The following is a 16,170-nucleotide window of genomic DNA, read 5'->3' as shown; positions in this document are numbered from 1 at the left end:
AAATATAAGAAGCATGAGTGGTAAAGCTGGATAAAAATGGATTTGCATCCTAACTGCACCACTCACTAGAATTATTTTGTTCTCCTGAGTTTCAACTTACCTACCTGTGAAGTACAGGCATATTTAAACAACTTACTTTTACAGGGGTTTAAAAAGCAAAACAAAGCAAACAAACTAAAAAATAACAAATTATGCAATTAAAGAAACAGTTTTCAATTGTTAGTTTCCGCAAAACAAAACTAGTCACATCATAAAAGCCCATTGCCATTGAATGGATTTCGACCAATAGTAACCCTATTACAGAGAGTAGAAACGCCCCCTAGGGTTTCCAATGCTGTAATCTTTCCAAGACCGTCAAATCTTTCCCTCCCAGAACAGCTGTGGTTTTAAACCTGTGACCTTTTGGTTAGCAGCTGAGCACTTAATGTTTGTGCCACCAGGGCTTCTACAATCCAACCCAGCAATTGCACTTTTGAATATTTATCCCAGAATTAAGGAAACTTATATTACATTACATGAAAGTTTATATATGGAATTTGATAGAAGCTTACTTTTAATAGCCAAAACCTGGAAACGATGCAGCTATCCTACAATAAAGAAACAGTTAAACAAACTGTGATACATCTATACATGGAATATCACTCAGAAATAAAAAGGAATAGACAGTCAAAACGTGTAACAACTCAAATGAATCTCCAGTAAATTTTGCTGAGTGAAAAAATATAATCTGAAAGGGATATATAGTAGATGATTGCACATGATTTTCTTCTTGAAATAACAGTATTATAAACCTGGTGAACAGATTAGTGGATTTTAGCTAGCTGATAAGGGATAGGTCAGGCAGTAGGAGGGGGGGAAATGAGTGTCATTATAAAAGGGCAAAACAGATCATTTAGGTGACAGAACTATTTTGTGTCTTGACTGTGTACTGGCTACATAAATGTACATATGTGGTAAAATTGCATAGAACTGAACATGCACAAATTCAAAGAGTTGCATTAAAACTGGTGAAGTCTGAATTAGGGTACATATGGTATTAATGAAAATTTCCTGTTTGTCATACTGTACTATGGTTATGCAGAATGTTAACGTTTAGTGAGACGGAGTGAACCATCTGGGGCATTTCTCTGATTTATTACTTACAACTGCATGTGAATCTACAATTATCTCAAAATAGAAAGTATGATTTTGTGTGCTCAGTTACTTAAAAAAAGTGATAGGTCTGTAGTGAAAGGCAGCTGCTATTATCATTTTTCTTAAAATACCAACATAAATATCTTTACCAATACTCTTAACTCGATATTTGAAGATCACCTGTAATATTAATCCTACTTTCTTCATGCCATTTTATTCTCTGCTTTATTTTTAAAGTCCGAATTAATTTATTTGCATTTTTTTTTTAAATTGGTCTCCTTTTGTGGGAGATGTTCTTTCAACATATTCGAGGTTTGCCTACTACGTACCAGATATTTTGCTGACTGGCTTAAAAACACAAGTGAAAAACAGACAAGTTTTCTGCCTTCATAGCCCTATACTACCTACTGAGGAACATGAACAAGAAAAACGAAAACGTTCAATGTGTTGAGTTTTGTGATGTGTTATGTGATTATATTACCCAGATAAAAAATGAGGGGAAGAAAATTTTAAGCAGAGGCAAAAAGAACATGAGTCATTTAACGAATTGTTATGTAGAGTTATTTTATTTTATTTTTTTGAGGATAATTAGTTTGGCACTGATTTTCCCTCTTCATTCATAAAAAATCAATTATTATTTTGGTTGTAATTTCTTTTTTCTTCATCTCTATCTCTCTTGTCCAATCACCATGCATTTTCCAGGATTACTTCTGGGTTTCTCTTTCTGGCGCTTTCATGTTTTCCGTTTTGTTATAGTAATTTGTATGTCTAATTTTTATAGACTCTATGTTTTTTCCTTCAATTTTTATTTCAGCATTGTCATGGATTGAATTGTCAGGGGAGAGAAAAAAAAACGTATAGCTTTATCGACACCATACAACATCGTATTACTGGTTCTTCCTTCTCACCATATTTCATTTGCAATTTATATTTTATCTATGCCTTGCATTTGATTTTTCCATATAGCTAGAACTGACTGCTAATATTTTGTAAGATCAAGTGCTCTTCCACACTCATAGACTGAGTTATAAAGCTGAATAGTAAAGCTTCTTGATCACTTTCATGTATTTCCTTAAAGTTTTGTTCTTTATAAAGTGAAAATATAACACAAGTAGTGTGGAGCTCACTATAGAGGCTCTAACCCTGGCGGCGTATGGTTAAGAGCTACAGCTACTAACCGAAAGGTTGGCAGTTCAAATCCACCTGGTGCTCCTTGGAAACCCTATAGGGCAGGTCTACTCTGTCCTATAGGGTTGCTATGAGCCGGAATCAACTCGGTTGCAATGTGTTTGAGTTTTTTTGCATAGAGGCTCTTCACATCCATTGCATAACATTTTGCGATCTAGCATTAATGCAATTTTAAAAATCATGTTTTGTTTATACAGCTTCCTTTTGTCACCACTTCCCCTGACTCTCTCTAATGATTTTCAGTTAAAAATTTAAACTTCTTTCCTACTCTGCTGCAGAAGATAAGGATCTTTTTATAAGAAATATATTGTATTTCTATACAACGTTAACATATGTGGAATCCAAAATGCATGTCGATGCATGACATCATCACAAGTAGTTTCAGCTTTTAATCTGTTTAGCCAAGATTGAAAAACACTCCCGACATATTATTATTGATACCACTAAAACAAAAAATTATTAGATTTCTCCAAGCCTACTTGCTTTCACTGTGACTCAGTTTTGTCATGTAAAAAATATTTTCTATATAAAGCACTTATAAAATTACCTGACTGATGATGATTTTTATTTTTCAGTCATCATACAGTCTTCAGAATATTGTAATCATCTTTTCATCCCCAACATTGTAATAAAACAGTTTACAGCAAAGTTTATCAAACTTCATTTTGCTATATAAGTTTAAGAAATTTCTAAGTGGAATGTGTTCTTTTTACCACACACTATTCATAACATTCACTCATATTTTACCTTAACACAACACACACTATTTTCTGTCATCTGTTTGCTTTCTAGTCTTACTTACTTTGGACATGTTGTCAGGAGAGACTAGTCTCTGAAGAATGACATCATGCATGGTAGAGGGTGAGCAAAAAAGAGGAAGACCCTCAACAAGATGGGTTGACACAGTGGCTGAGACTGTGGGCTCAAACACAGCAACAATTGTGAGGAGGGCGCCGGACTGGAGAGTGTTCCATTCTGTTGTACATAGAGTCGCTGTAAATCAGAAGTGACTTGATGACACCTATCAACAACAACAGCAACAATTTCTAGACATTTATTTCCTTTTGTGCCTTAATTAACTTGATAGTTGTCAGTTTTCTTCCTTAGTACTTTTTAATTCCTAACATACTCACTCTCTTTGGGCATTTTCTTGAACTGTTGATCTCCAAAAAATGATTGCTCTTCAGAATCTCAGTCATATAGCCAAACACTATGAAGTGCAAAATGTGAAATCCAAACATTTAAAGTCCACAATGGAACTCTTGATTTTCAAAGCTTCCGTCTTATTTCTTCTCTGTGTTCTTTATAATAAAAGTCATACGTGATATTTATTGACTTTAAAGGATTAATGTTGTTATTAAGACTTTAAAGGATTAATGTTGTTGTGCTAGATATTCAAATAAACTCTTTACATGAATTATCCATCTGCCCTCAAACTCTGTTTTCCCACTCCATCCCTGTGTCTAATATCCAATCCTAACTTGGGATACACATGTTTACTGGTTTTTAGTTTGAGTTTCCAGAAATTTGTGTGTGGGACTTACTTCTTCATATTACCAAGTTGTACTACTTCTAAATGAACCCCTGATCAATGTTGCTTAAAATAACCTTCTTAATGACAACACACTATTCAAGTTTAAAGCACTCTAAAATTGATATTTCATTAAAATTCACATTAGAACTCACATTTCTAAATTTTATACAGTTGGGAAAGGTTCATTTATTAAAGACAAATATGACCCAAGTTTCAAAAGAGAAAATGTAACTGTAATGACAGAATTTATCATACTCACCCTTCTGGCAGCTAATCATTGTCTTATTCTATGAGTTATTTAATTACAGCCATATTTATAGCTACAATTTGAAAATGAATGTAATGTTGGAAGCCAGCATGAGGATTTTTGGTCACTACTCATTGAATCTGGTCACTTCCCAAATCACAACAGCCTGGGATTTTCTTGAATTTTCTCTCAATTTCAAAGAATGGTGCATATGGAGTGACTGATAAAATGCACTCAATTGCATAAAATCCCTTACAATAGATGTGTCACTACCACAGGCTCAGAAAATATTTTCTTTCACTCCTCATCCCTGAAAAGAAAAGCTAGTTCCTTTGAAGTAGCTTTGGAAGGGTTGATATTCTGAACTACTTTGCTCAGAGAAGGGTTTTCCAGTCTCTAGTCTGATTTTTTTTATTTGTCAAATCTGCAACAAAACTAATAAACAAAAATGTCCTTAGTGACCAGGTTTAAAAATCACAAATGAATCACCTGTGTAATGAACTTTGGGGAAACAGTGGGGACATACCCTTTAGGGGCAGGGTATGGAATCAAAAGCATTTAAAACAGTAAGAATGTAGCTTGAAAAAAACAAAAACAGAAAAACCTTTTCTAGTTTGTCGTTTGTTTTAACTGGGTGTGATCATGTAAGGTATGAATTAAATGAAGATCATAGGTCTTAATTTTTTTACCAATTTTTCATAAAATATATGAATTATATATTCTTTAGACATTTGATTAGATAAGCAAAAACAGAAAAAATAAAGGGAAAACAACTAGGAAAATAGTTTAAAGTAGATGTCATAAAATCTGGTGTTTTTGAGCATATCTTTCCATAATTCTCTTGCTGGAAATATACCCACGCATGTAACATATAATATTTACAAATGAACAAATATTAAATTAAAAAATACTTATATATTAAGCTATATTAACCTTAAATTTATATGAACCTATTTATATAATTGGAGCTCTAGGGCATAGTGATTAAGTGCTATGCCTGCTAACCAAAAGGTCGGCAGTTTGAACCCTCCAACCGCTCCTTGGAAACTCTGTGGGGCAGCTATACCCTTTCCTACAGAGTCACTATGAGTCGGAATGGACTAGATGGAAAAAGGTTTTTTTTTGTTTGTTTTTGTTTCTGCAATTAAATTATTAATATGTGTCATTTTAATTCCGTTTAATCTCAGTCCATTGTACTAATATAACCTTGGAGTTTAAATGAAAATTTATTGTAAATTTATGCTGTCTGCAACATTTCATCATTTTAAAATATCACTTTGTTGCTATCCTATGATTTATTCAATCACTACCTAAAATCTTTTTAGATTATTTCACATTTTTCACAATTATAGAAAAATCTGCAAGATGAATCCTTATGAAAACATTTTTTGTGCATTGCCAGAATAAGTATAGAAGTGAAATCCCTTTAAAAAATTGATGTTCATATTTAGAACAATAACATGTTAGTATTATAAATAGATAAATAGACAGCTGCTGTCGAGTTGACTCCAATTCATGGTGACCTTATGTACAACAGAATGAAAGGTTGCCTGGTCCTGCATCATCTTCACAATCGCTGTCATGCTTGAGTCCTTTGTTGCAGCTACTGTGCCAATTCATCTCACTGAGGGTCTCCCACACTGAGGGTGTCTCTTGCCTTCATTGGCTCTCTATTTCACCAAATATAATGTCCTCCTCTAGCAATTGATCCTTCCAGATGACATGCCCAAAATAAATGAGTTGCATAATACTTCGTTGTGATTCATAAAGTTTTCATTGGCTAATTTTTGGAAGCAGATCGCCAGACCCCCCTTCCTTGTCTGTCTTAGTCTTTAATCTCCGTTTAATCCTGCCACCATGGTGACCCTGCAGGTATTTGAAATATCAGCGGCATAGCTTCCAGCATCATAGTAACACACAAGTCACCACAGTATAAAGAGGTGACAGATGGGTGGTAGATTACTATTAAAACCTGTAATAATTAATAGGTTCCTTCAAGTCAAGTGTGTATGTGTCTGCACATATGCTCGTCAGGGATGTGTTTTTTTTTTTCCTTTGTATAATTATTGCCTTAATTAAATCAAGGACTAATACCAGTCAAGGCTGGCTTACAGATTTATTGGCATATGATTTACATACAATAAAATGCACCATCTTTAATTTTTCAGTTTGATGAATTTTGACAAATATATACACCTAACTAATCCCTACCACCACAGGAGACAGAGAGCATTTCCATCTCCCCCAAAGGTTTCTTTTTGTCCGTTCCTGGTTAACCCTGACCCCATTCTCAAGGAACCAGTGGTTTGCTGAAGACAGTACAAATGAGACATAAATGGAATCATACATGGCATCTTTCTCTTATAGCGCTTCTGAGATTCATTCTTATGACTGTGTGTATAAGCAGTTCATTTGTTTACCAGGAATATTTCATGGTTTAGACATCACAATTTGCTTACTTGTTCAACACAAGATAGACATTTTGACTATCCCTGGAATTTGGCTACTGTGTTTAAAACTGCGTTAAACATTCAGGTACAAGTTTTTGTATGGGTATGTATTTTTATTTCTCTTAGGTAAATATCTATCTGCAATTTTTGGATCAGGTGGCAAGTATATATTTAACTGTTTAACAGTTATGTCTCAGTTTTCCAAAGTAGTTGTGACTCTTGAATTTCCCAGCAACAATGTGTGAGATTTTTAGTTGATATATATCATTGACATTTTTTCCAGTCTTTTTCGTTTTAGTCATTCTAATGAATGCATTTTGAAGTGTCTTTGTGGTTTTTATTTGCATTTTTCTAATGACTAATGTTGAAAATCTTTTTGTATGATTTCTTGCTATTCATCTCTCTTCTTTTATGAAACGTACATTCAAATATTTTGTCCATTTTCATTAGGTCATGTTTTCTTATTATGAGCTTGTAAATATTCTTTTTACACACAAAAAAATAAAAAAAGCATTGCCATTGAGTTGATTCAGCCTCACAGGGAACCTATAGGACAGAGTAGAACTGCCCCAAGGTGTCCCTGGTGGAGTCAAACTGCTGACCTTTTGGCTAGCACCCGGGCTCTTAACCACTTTGCCACCAGGGCTCCATTCTTTTTTATGCTGCGCATATATTTGAAGTGTCAATATATTCTCCCAATTTCAGGCCTGAATTTTTGTTTCTTTTCTTGGAGTCTTTAGAAATGTAAGAGTGTTTGGTTTTGATGAAGTCAAATTTATCCATAGAGTTCTTTTTATGTTTTGTGTTTTTTTGTGTCCTTCCTAGAAGATCTTTGCCTGCCACAAGGTTCCAAGTATTTTCTGTTTTCTTGTAGTTATTACGTTTTGGGGTATGATCCATTTTGAGTTAACATGTGTGTATGGTGTGAGCCATGGTTCAGATTGAGGTTATTTAGTATCAAAATATTTGTGATTTTTCTCCATATACCTTTATGTTATTGTTGTAAATTTTATTTTATTCTGGTCAGAGAACATATCGGATATGATTTCAATCCTTTTAAATTTATTGGGACTTGTTTTATTGTCTATCTTGGTGAATATTCTGTGGGCCCTTGAAAAGATTGTACATTCTGCTGTTCTCGAATGGTGGGTTCTACAAATATCAGTTTGGTCAGGTTGGTTGATTGTGTATTTCCAGTCTTTTATGAAGGTATTTGTCTAGGTTTTCTATCATTTGCTGAGAGAGGGGTAACACGATCTCTAATCTATGATTAGGCATTTGTCTATTTCTTCTTTTCATTATATCAGTTTATGATTTATGTACTTAGAAGTTCTATTATTAACTTCTCACAGATTTAGGGTCATTATGCCCTATTGATTGGTTGCATAATTTATTATTATATCCAATATCCCACTTTAGTCTCTGTTCTGAAATCTAAAATTGTCTGATACTAATACAACCACTCCAGCTTTGTTTTGGCTAATGTTTCCAAGGTAAATCTTTAAAAAAAAAAAAAAACTTTTCTCTAACCTATATATTTATTTATATTCAAAGTATTATTTTAAATATAACATATTGTTTCTTTTTTTCAGCCTATTTGACAAATTCTTCCTTTTAATAAGGATATGTGATTATTGGTCATGGTTGGTTTTAAATTTATAATCCTACTATTTGTTTTCTGTCCTATCTGTTCTTTGTTGATTGTCTCTTCTCCTAACTTCTTTTGGACTAAGTACTTTTATGATTCCACTTTACTCTGTCCTACAGGGTCGCTACATGTTGGAATTGACTCAATGACAGTGTTTTTTTTTTTTTAATCTCCATTATTTTTCATTAATAATGCCCTTTTTCGTGTGGTTGCTTTAGGGTTTACAATATATATGGCTAACTTATTTCAGTCTATCTGCAAATAATATCATGCCATTTCATATGTTATAGAATAATTTTGTGATTATATCCTTCCATTTTCCCCCCTTGGCCTTTGTGCTATTTTTGTCTTTTGTCTTAATTCTGCATATGTTATAATCCCAACAGTAACATTTTTATTTTTTTATTTATAGTCAATTATCATTGAAAAATCTTTTTAGAAGGGGAAAAACATCTTTTATATATACCCACATGTTTCTCACTTCTCTTCTTCATTCTTGTGTCAGATCCATGTTGTCATCTGGATTTTTCCTTCTGCTTAGGGGAATGATTTTACTCCTTTGTCTCCTGTTTGACAATGTATTTTATGAAAAGCGTACTGACATTCTTATATTTGCCCGTGTACATAATGTGTCTTTTCTGCTGATTGTTTTTTTTGTTTCTGAGATTTGTTTTTTTTCTCTTTCACTGGCGTTCAGTCATTTTATTATGAGAAGCTTTAATCTGGCTGTGTGTTTATTTTGCTGGGAGTTCATTGAGCTTTTTGAACCTGTAGGGTTTTAGTTTTCACTAAATCTGTAAGAGTTTCTGATCTTAAAATACCTTTTGCCCCCCTGTTCATCCTTTCATTTTAGACCTCCATTTACATGTGTACAATGATTGCTTGTTTTTTTCGACGTGTCATAGAGACACTGTTGATTTCTTTCAGTTCTTTTCTTCCTGTATGCTTTGATTTAGGACATTTATGTTGCTATATTTTCAATATCATTAGTCTTTATTATCCATTATATAATCCACTGTTACTCCCATCCAGGCAACTCTTCATTTTAAATGTTGTATATGTCACCCCTGTAAATTCCATTTGATTCTTTTTCATATCTCCCATTTCTCTATTCAGTTTTCCTTTTAGATACTTGATTACATAGAGCATATTTATAATATTTGTTTTAAATCCTTTGGGCTGTCATTTCTGGAGCTCTTTCAAATGAAAGAATTTATTCCTGATTTATGCCATATTTTCATGGTCATTGACTAATCTAATATATATATATGCATATATATAGTTTGTTTTATTTAATGTTGAAAATTGTGACTGCTATGTTGATGAGTATCTGGATTTTGTTGTTGTAGGTACTTTTTGAGTACTATATTTTGTTCATACAGCAGTACCCTTGCTTGATCCATTTTACACTTCTTTTTAAGTTTATTTTTCAGCAGCTAGAATAATTTGTATTATGAGAATAATTTAGGCTTGCTTTTAAGGAAGGACCCACCTGGAGTTTCTACCTAATGCCCTGAGTTTTCAGCAAGGATATTTCAATCTGGTTTATTGAAACTTTACTATCTTCCAACCCTATTTGATCTTTGAAATATGTTCCAGTTAAAGCTCATTCATCGTTCCTTGCACAGCCTCATAGACTTTTATCCTACACATATATGGCTGAGTAGTCAGCAAAGACACAAGGAGGCCACAATGTGGGTTCTGGTGCACTTTTGGTGTATAGCTCCTTTCTCCAGTCATGTCAGCCCCCTGGAACTCCAATCTCTGCTTAATGCAGTAAATTTTCAGTGCCCTCATTTACTCCATTTTATCTTATAGTGACTCATCTGATCAGTGATTTTGGGGAAATCTTCATCATACTTGACTTAAAATTCTGGTATGCCTTATCAATTGCTTTGTGAAGTTGTCAGTCTTCAATAACATATGTATTTCTTCCTTGCCATGTCTTAAGTAATCTTCCTCTGCAGAAAATACTAAAAATTTCTGCCCTGCCTTCAATTGGTGTGGTAAAATACAGTCATAGTGTATGTTAAAGGAGATAATAGTTGCCATGAATCAAGCAGTGTTTTTCATTGCACTTTTTTACCACTAACACTGAATGTTTTATCCCCACCTTTCTGAATTTTTGTCTTATTTTTTAGTTGATTCCAAACTTGTTTCATGAACCAACAGGTGGTTTTATTATGTCCTGACTTCCCAAAGAGATACGGAATGCTAAAATCTCTCTTATTCTCCATCCAAACCAAAGCCTCTTTGTAGAGTAACCAGCTGTTACTAGTTTGATAAGTATGCTTCTAGATTATATACTATCTATTTGCATGATAGGCTTAAAGCATATATATATATATATATATTCATATGTTAGATCCTAAGAGCTCAGCTGCTAACCAAAATGTTGGCTGTTTGAATCTATCTGCTCCTTGGAAACCCTATGGGGCAGATACACTGTGTCCTATATGGTCACTATGAGTTGTAATCAACTTGATGGCACCTTTTTTTTTTTAGTATATGTTTTTCTGTAGCTGATTATCTCACTCAGTATCAATCTTACATTTATTGCTATGTCAGTAAGGAGAACTTTTTTACAATGTCTAATAAAAATATAGTGAACATCATACATGCAGCTAGGTTAAAATGGTTTAAGGACAATTTAATCACTGAAACAAAATTTGGGAAAGAATAGAAAAATTCAGGAAAGAATGGAAAATATCAATAAAAGAAACACAAAAACGAGATGATGGAGATGAGTATGTGACCACAAAATATAAGAACTCTAAATTGGTTATGTAAAATTATCAAATCAGACTTGCCAATCAGATTGGGTACAAAATAACAAGATAACAAAGATGGAAAACATGTAAACATGAAATGTTTACAGAAGTGCAACATATCTAAGTTTTGACTTTGGAATGTATGGAGTTCCTGTCTCATGTAACGACTGCCTATGAAATTTGGGCTGTGACATGAATAAATATAATTCTAAGGGATAAAGGTGAACCAGAAGTCAAAGAATCCTAATGTAGAATTGAAGCCAATTGTGCATCAAGTTTTCAGCTTGATTTGCGGTATGTTCAGATTACTGACCAGGGTCTTGGAAAAAAAGAAACAGAAATCCTTTCCATAGAAAGATAATATTATTCCAGCTTAAATTTTTTAATAATTCTGCAACTACAGTGTCTAGGCCGTAGTTATGTATGAACAGACATATTAAAAGAAAAGACACCATCTGGGAGAAATGGACAACAGAAACAGACACATGCTATTTTAGATAATGAAGATATAAGACAGACTGCTAAAAAAACTATGTTCAAAGAAACCCACGGTTAAAAAAAATTACAGGAAACTCTGAAAGGTGGCATGGTAGATTAGGAAAAAAAATAAGCAAATAGTTTTAATTCTAGTGAAATCACAAAGAGTATGTAAAAAGAGTACAGTGTATAACTTACAACTAATGTAGAAATTTCAAAGGTTAAAAAAGAAACAGAAAAATCTGGCTAAGCTGAAAGCACCTAAGAACAGGGCAGATTAAAAAAAAAAAAAAAAAAGACTTTACATTAAAATAAATGGACTTCAAAGAAGCCAGCCATAAAATGCCAACTGCTGTTCTAATTCATTTATATGAAAAGTCCAGAATGAGCAAATCTATAGAGAAAGAGAGAACATTAGTCGTTGCCTAAGGCTGGAAATAACGCTTTAGTGGTAAAGCAGAATTCTCACCTTCCATGTGAAGACCAGGGCTCATTCCTGGCCAGTGCACTCATGTGCAGCCACCACACAACTGTAAGATGGATTAAGAAGAAAGGCCTGGAGATCTACTGCCAAACATCAGCCAGTGAGAACCCATGGATCATAATGGACCGATTCACAGCTGGTCATGGGGATAGAACAGTATCGGGCAGCATTTCATTCACTTGTGCTTGGGATCACCATGGAGTCAGGGGCTGACTGGACGGCAGCTAACAACAATGAAAACATCAAGGCTGGGAAGAAAGGGATGGACAGAATGACTGCTGATAGGCACAAGGCTCCTCTTGGGGTTATAAAATGTTCCAAAATCACATTATGATGATGGATGTACCACTTTTTATACAGACTGAAAATCACTGAATCATATACTTCGAATTGGTGAACTTTATAGTATCTGAATTTTATATTATTTTTTTTTTTTTTTATGGACTAAATGATCCCGTCAAAAGGAAAAGATTTAACGCTAGGTTAAAAAAAAAAAAAAATTTTTTTTTTTTTTAATATATTAAAAATCTCACAGTAAGAGCAGATACAGAATCTAAATTTAGAAACCATGGGTTGAAGGTTAATTTTTTAAACAGTGGGTAGTTTAAAAAAAATCCCAAACTCCTTGACTTCATGTAGTTTAGTATGGGATATACCCCTAACATCTGGATGAATCCGTTAGGAAAATTAACCAACCTGTGGTTGAGCTAACAAAGGTCGACCTAAACATGGGAAAGCGAAAAAAGGAGACTTGAAAATTTTGCATGTTGAAACAAAATCAAACTAAATTAATCTTCCTTAAAAAGATTAAAGAAGAATATAGGAAAATAGAGCCCTATTGGGAATCGACTCGACGGCACTGGGCTTGGGTTATTGGGCTAGCACACCATTATTGGAATAAAGGCCACTGAGATAAATATCTGTGCTTCCCATGAAAGATTGCAAGTTACTGAAGGCCTGATCAATACAAAGGTGAGGAAGTTAAAGTTTTTGTTTATTATTAATTCAAGATACATTATAAATTTTATAATTTTACAGTTTTAATATTTCAGAGGTTTTTCCAGAATTGTAAGTCTTCTTATAATTCATCTTCAAGACAAAAGTATTTATTTGAGTGCACGTTAACTTTTTCTTTCTTTAATACATGATTGTTTCCTTTTTACCTCTGAGGGCACATGGAGGAGGTTTTTGGTGATTTATTCACTCCTCTGTGCCTGAAAGAATAACTGGCCTAAGGAACATACCAGTAAATATTTGTTAAGGGAATCAACGAGTGTATCACTTGAGAAGGTTTACTTGGAAGAAGCAATGGTTATCATAACTTATTGTTTTACTGGAAAATTCATTAACCTACAATTTTTTTTTTTTTTTTTCTGTTTTGATGTTCCCAATTTGGAGATATGCTTTCATTTTATTTTGTTGTGTTTTACTTTTTGGTATTACTGATTTGAAGATGAAGCCAAAATTTAAATTTTAGAACGCTATTAATGTGTCCATTAAGGGAGAGTATTACTAACATGCCTTTTAAGGGGGAATATTTATGAGAAAATGATTGCCTAGACCAGGATAAGTGAGACAGTGTTTTGAGAAAGCTGACCTGATGACAGAGTTTGGAAAGGTCAGTCTACACGTGTAAACTGTACTTGACATCCCCCTATTTTTTGGAAAATATTACAATTCTTTTGATTGAGTCATTGAAGGCCTATTTTACTTGCTTGTTCCTCAGGGTGTAAAAGAAGGGGATCAGCATGGGGGCAATGGAAGTGGTGAGCACTGTCACACCCTTATTAATGGCCACTGAATTATTTTGCTGAAGGTTTAATGTAGATGAAGATGCAGCTGCCATAGGTGATAGAAACCAGAATCATGTGGGAAGAACAAGTAGAAAAGGCTTTTGTCTTTTGCTGAGCAGATGGAAATTCTAGAATTGTCTTGAGGATACAAATGTAGGACAGGAAGACACACATAAGTGTCATAATGAGAGTCAGCACAACACAGATTATACCATCTATTCATGAACCAAGTATTAGATCAAGAGATCTTCAGGAGGGGAGTTGCATCACAGATAATTGCAAAATTCCAGATTCAAGCCCAGGATGAGTGGGGGGATTATAATTATAATTATAATTATAATTATAATTATAATTATAATTATAATTATAATTATAATTATAATTATAATTATAATTATAATTATAATTATAATTATAATTATAATTATAATTATAATTATAATTATAAACAGACCAGCCGCCCAACAGCAAAATACAAGTCTTCTGCAGACTGTGCTGTTCATGATGGTCACATAGTGTAGAGGTTTGCAGATGGCCATACAGCGGTCATAGGGCACGGCAGCTAGGAGGAAAAATTCTGTTACACCAAAGAGGTCAGTAAAAAATACTTCAGTGGCACAGGCACTATACGTAATGAGCTTGTCACCTGTTCCTATGTTGTACAAGTACCTGGGAATACAGGCAGATGTGAATGAGATCTCTAAGAAGGAGAAGTTTTGTAGAAAGAAGTACATGGCTGTTTTAAGGTGAGAATCCAGTAAGATGAGCGTGATGACTGTCAGGTTCCCAGTTACACTCAACATGTAGGTGAGAAAGAGAAAGATAAAAATCAAAACCTGCAGCTGTGGGTCATCTGTCAGTCCCAGCAGGATGAATGTCATTACTGTGTGGTTTGTCATCACTGACTCCTGACTTCTGTCCAATCTGCATGTCATATTCAGAGATATTTTATTATAGATCATTTTAACAGTACTACATCTATCCTGTTCAGACTGTTTTTATTCTTTAAAATATATAATCAACAGTTTTTACATTTTGAATCCACACTCTGAAAAGAATTGGTTTTGAGTGTTATTAGTCTCCCACTTCATAAGGAGCACAGACATCATTCAACCCCAAAATTATTTGTTTGATGTATTTTCTTGGCACTTTATTCCTTCTTAAAGCAATAAAGTATGTCAGATAACTTGGACTCAGGATGCACATTCTTGTAGTCTCTGTCCTAGCTCTTATGTTTAAAGAATTTTGTTTTCTGGTTTTGTTCATGACACACATGTATTTCCTTCCATGGACATGTCTAAACCCTACCCGCCCACATGCATACACACACACACACACAGCAACACCAGCTCCCCTCCTGACTCTTACTTAGTGCCCTCTGCCCCTATGTAATTCTTATGTTTTATGGTGGTGCAGAATGCAGCAAGTCTTATTGCCTAATTAAAGGCTTTCCATTCATCCTTGCATGAAGTACTCTTATAAATTAGCTTCAAATACACTACAGATCTACAGGCGCTATTTTTTCCCCTTAACCTTTTGTCTGTTGTTATTTCCTAATGTAGTCTTCATCCCACTTCACCTGTCATCATACTTACATCCCTCTGTGTTTTCATCAATTCCTGTGGTTTCATTTTAAAATTAGTGTCTCTAGGCTTGAAATTTTTCTTCTTCAGAGAACAGCGAAATGTTTTCCAGGAGACCCAAATTTATTTGCATGTGAACTCACTTCATTGTGTAAATTAATGTGTTATTTTATGAATGTTAGGCAGATTCACTCTGTCCACCTGAGCTGTGAGTACAGTTACGGCTTCATGGGTACAGTTTACAACATAAGGAAGAACTGATATGGCTCAAGGTTTTCCTGACACTAGATCACTCTCATGGAATTTACGGACACGTTGAACAACTATGTTGATTGAGTTGATATGTCACTGAAGTAGCCTCTCCTACCTTTCTCCATCCCTCCTTCTAGACCTCAGGTAACGTGTATATCACTGAGTAAACTTCCTCAGCCCTATCAACACTGGGCAATATCCAATGCTCTAGAAAAACTTAATTTTATTTTTCCCAAGATACTAAAAGTATAATGAAGCAAGATTTAACAGGTGACTGACAGTGAAATGTGACCAAATGGTTTTTGTTTATTTTACTTTCAAAATATATGTTTGAAATCTGAGCAGGGAAGGTACTGAGGTGATGCAACTTCAGACAATATGTCATTCTTTTGGGGGATTGTGAAGTATGATTATACCATTATATGCATATATAGATCTTTTTTTATATGATGTTGGCAATATACATAATACACTTCTAAATCACTTTAAATGCCAATATATTCTTATCCATAAAATCTCCCCCAAAATGACACTTACATATCCAAAGAAAGTACATTCTACAGAATAAAAAAATGGGCATTTTCCCAAATATAAAAATTATCACTTACA

General features: G+C 34.0%; 1 pseudogene; it reads right to left on the bottom strand.

Moving 5' to 3' along the window:
* Positions 1–13,587: 13,587 nt before the first annotated feature.
* Positions 13,588–15,729, bottom strand: LOC135231367 (olfactory receptor 6C2-like; annotated as a pseudogene).
* Positions 15,730–16,170: the final 441 nt, after the last annotated feature.

This window comes from Loxodonta africana, chromosome 4 (genome assembly GCF_030014295.1).
Source record: "Loxodonta africana isolate mLoxAfr1 chromosome 4, mLoxAfr1.hap2, whole genome shotgun sequence".
In the NCBI taxonomy this organism is placed as follows: domain Eukaryota; kingdom Metazoa; phylum Chordata; class Mammalia; order Proboscidea; family Elephantidae; genus Loxodonta; species Loxodonta africana.
Note: the sequence above shows the minus strand (reverse complement) of the source record. Positions and strands in the feature narration are given on the sequence as shown.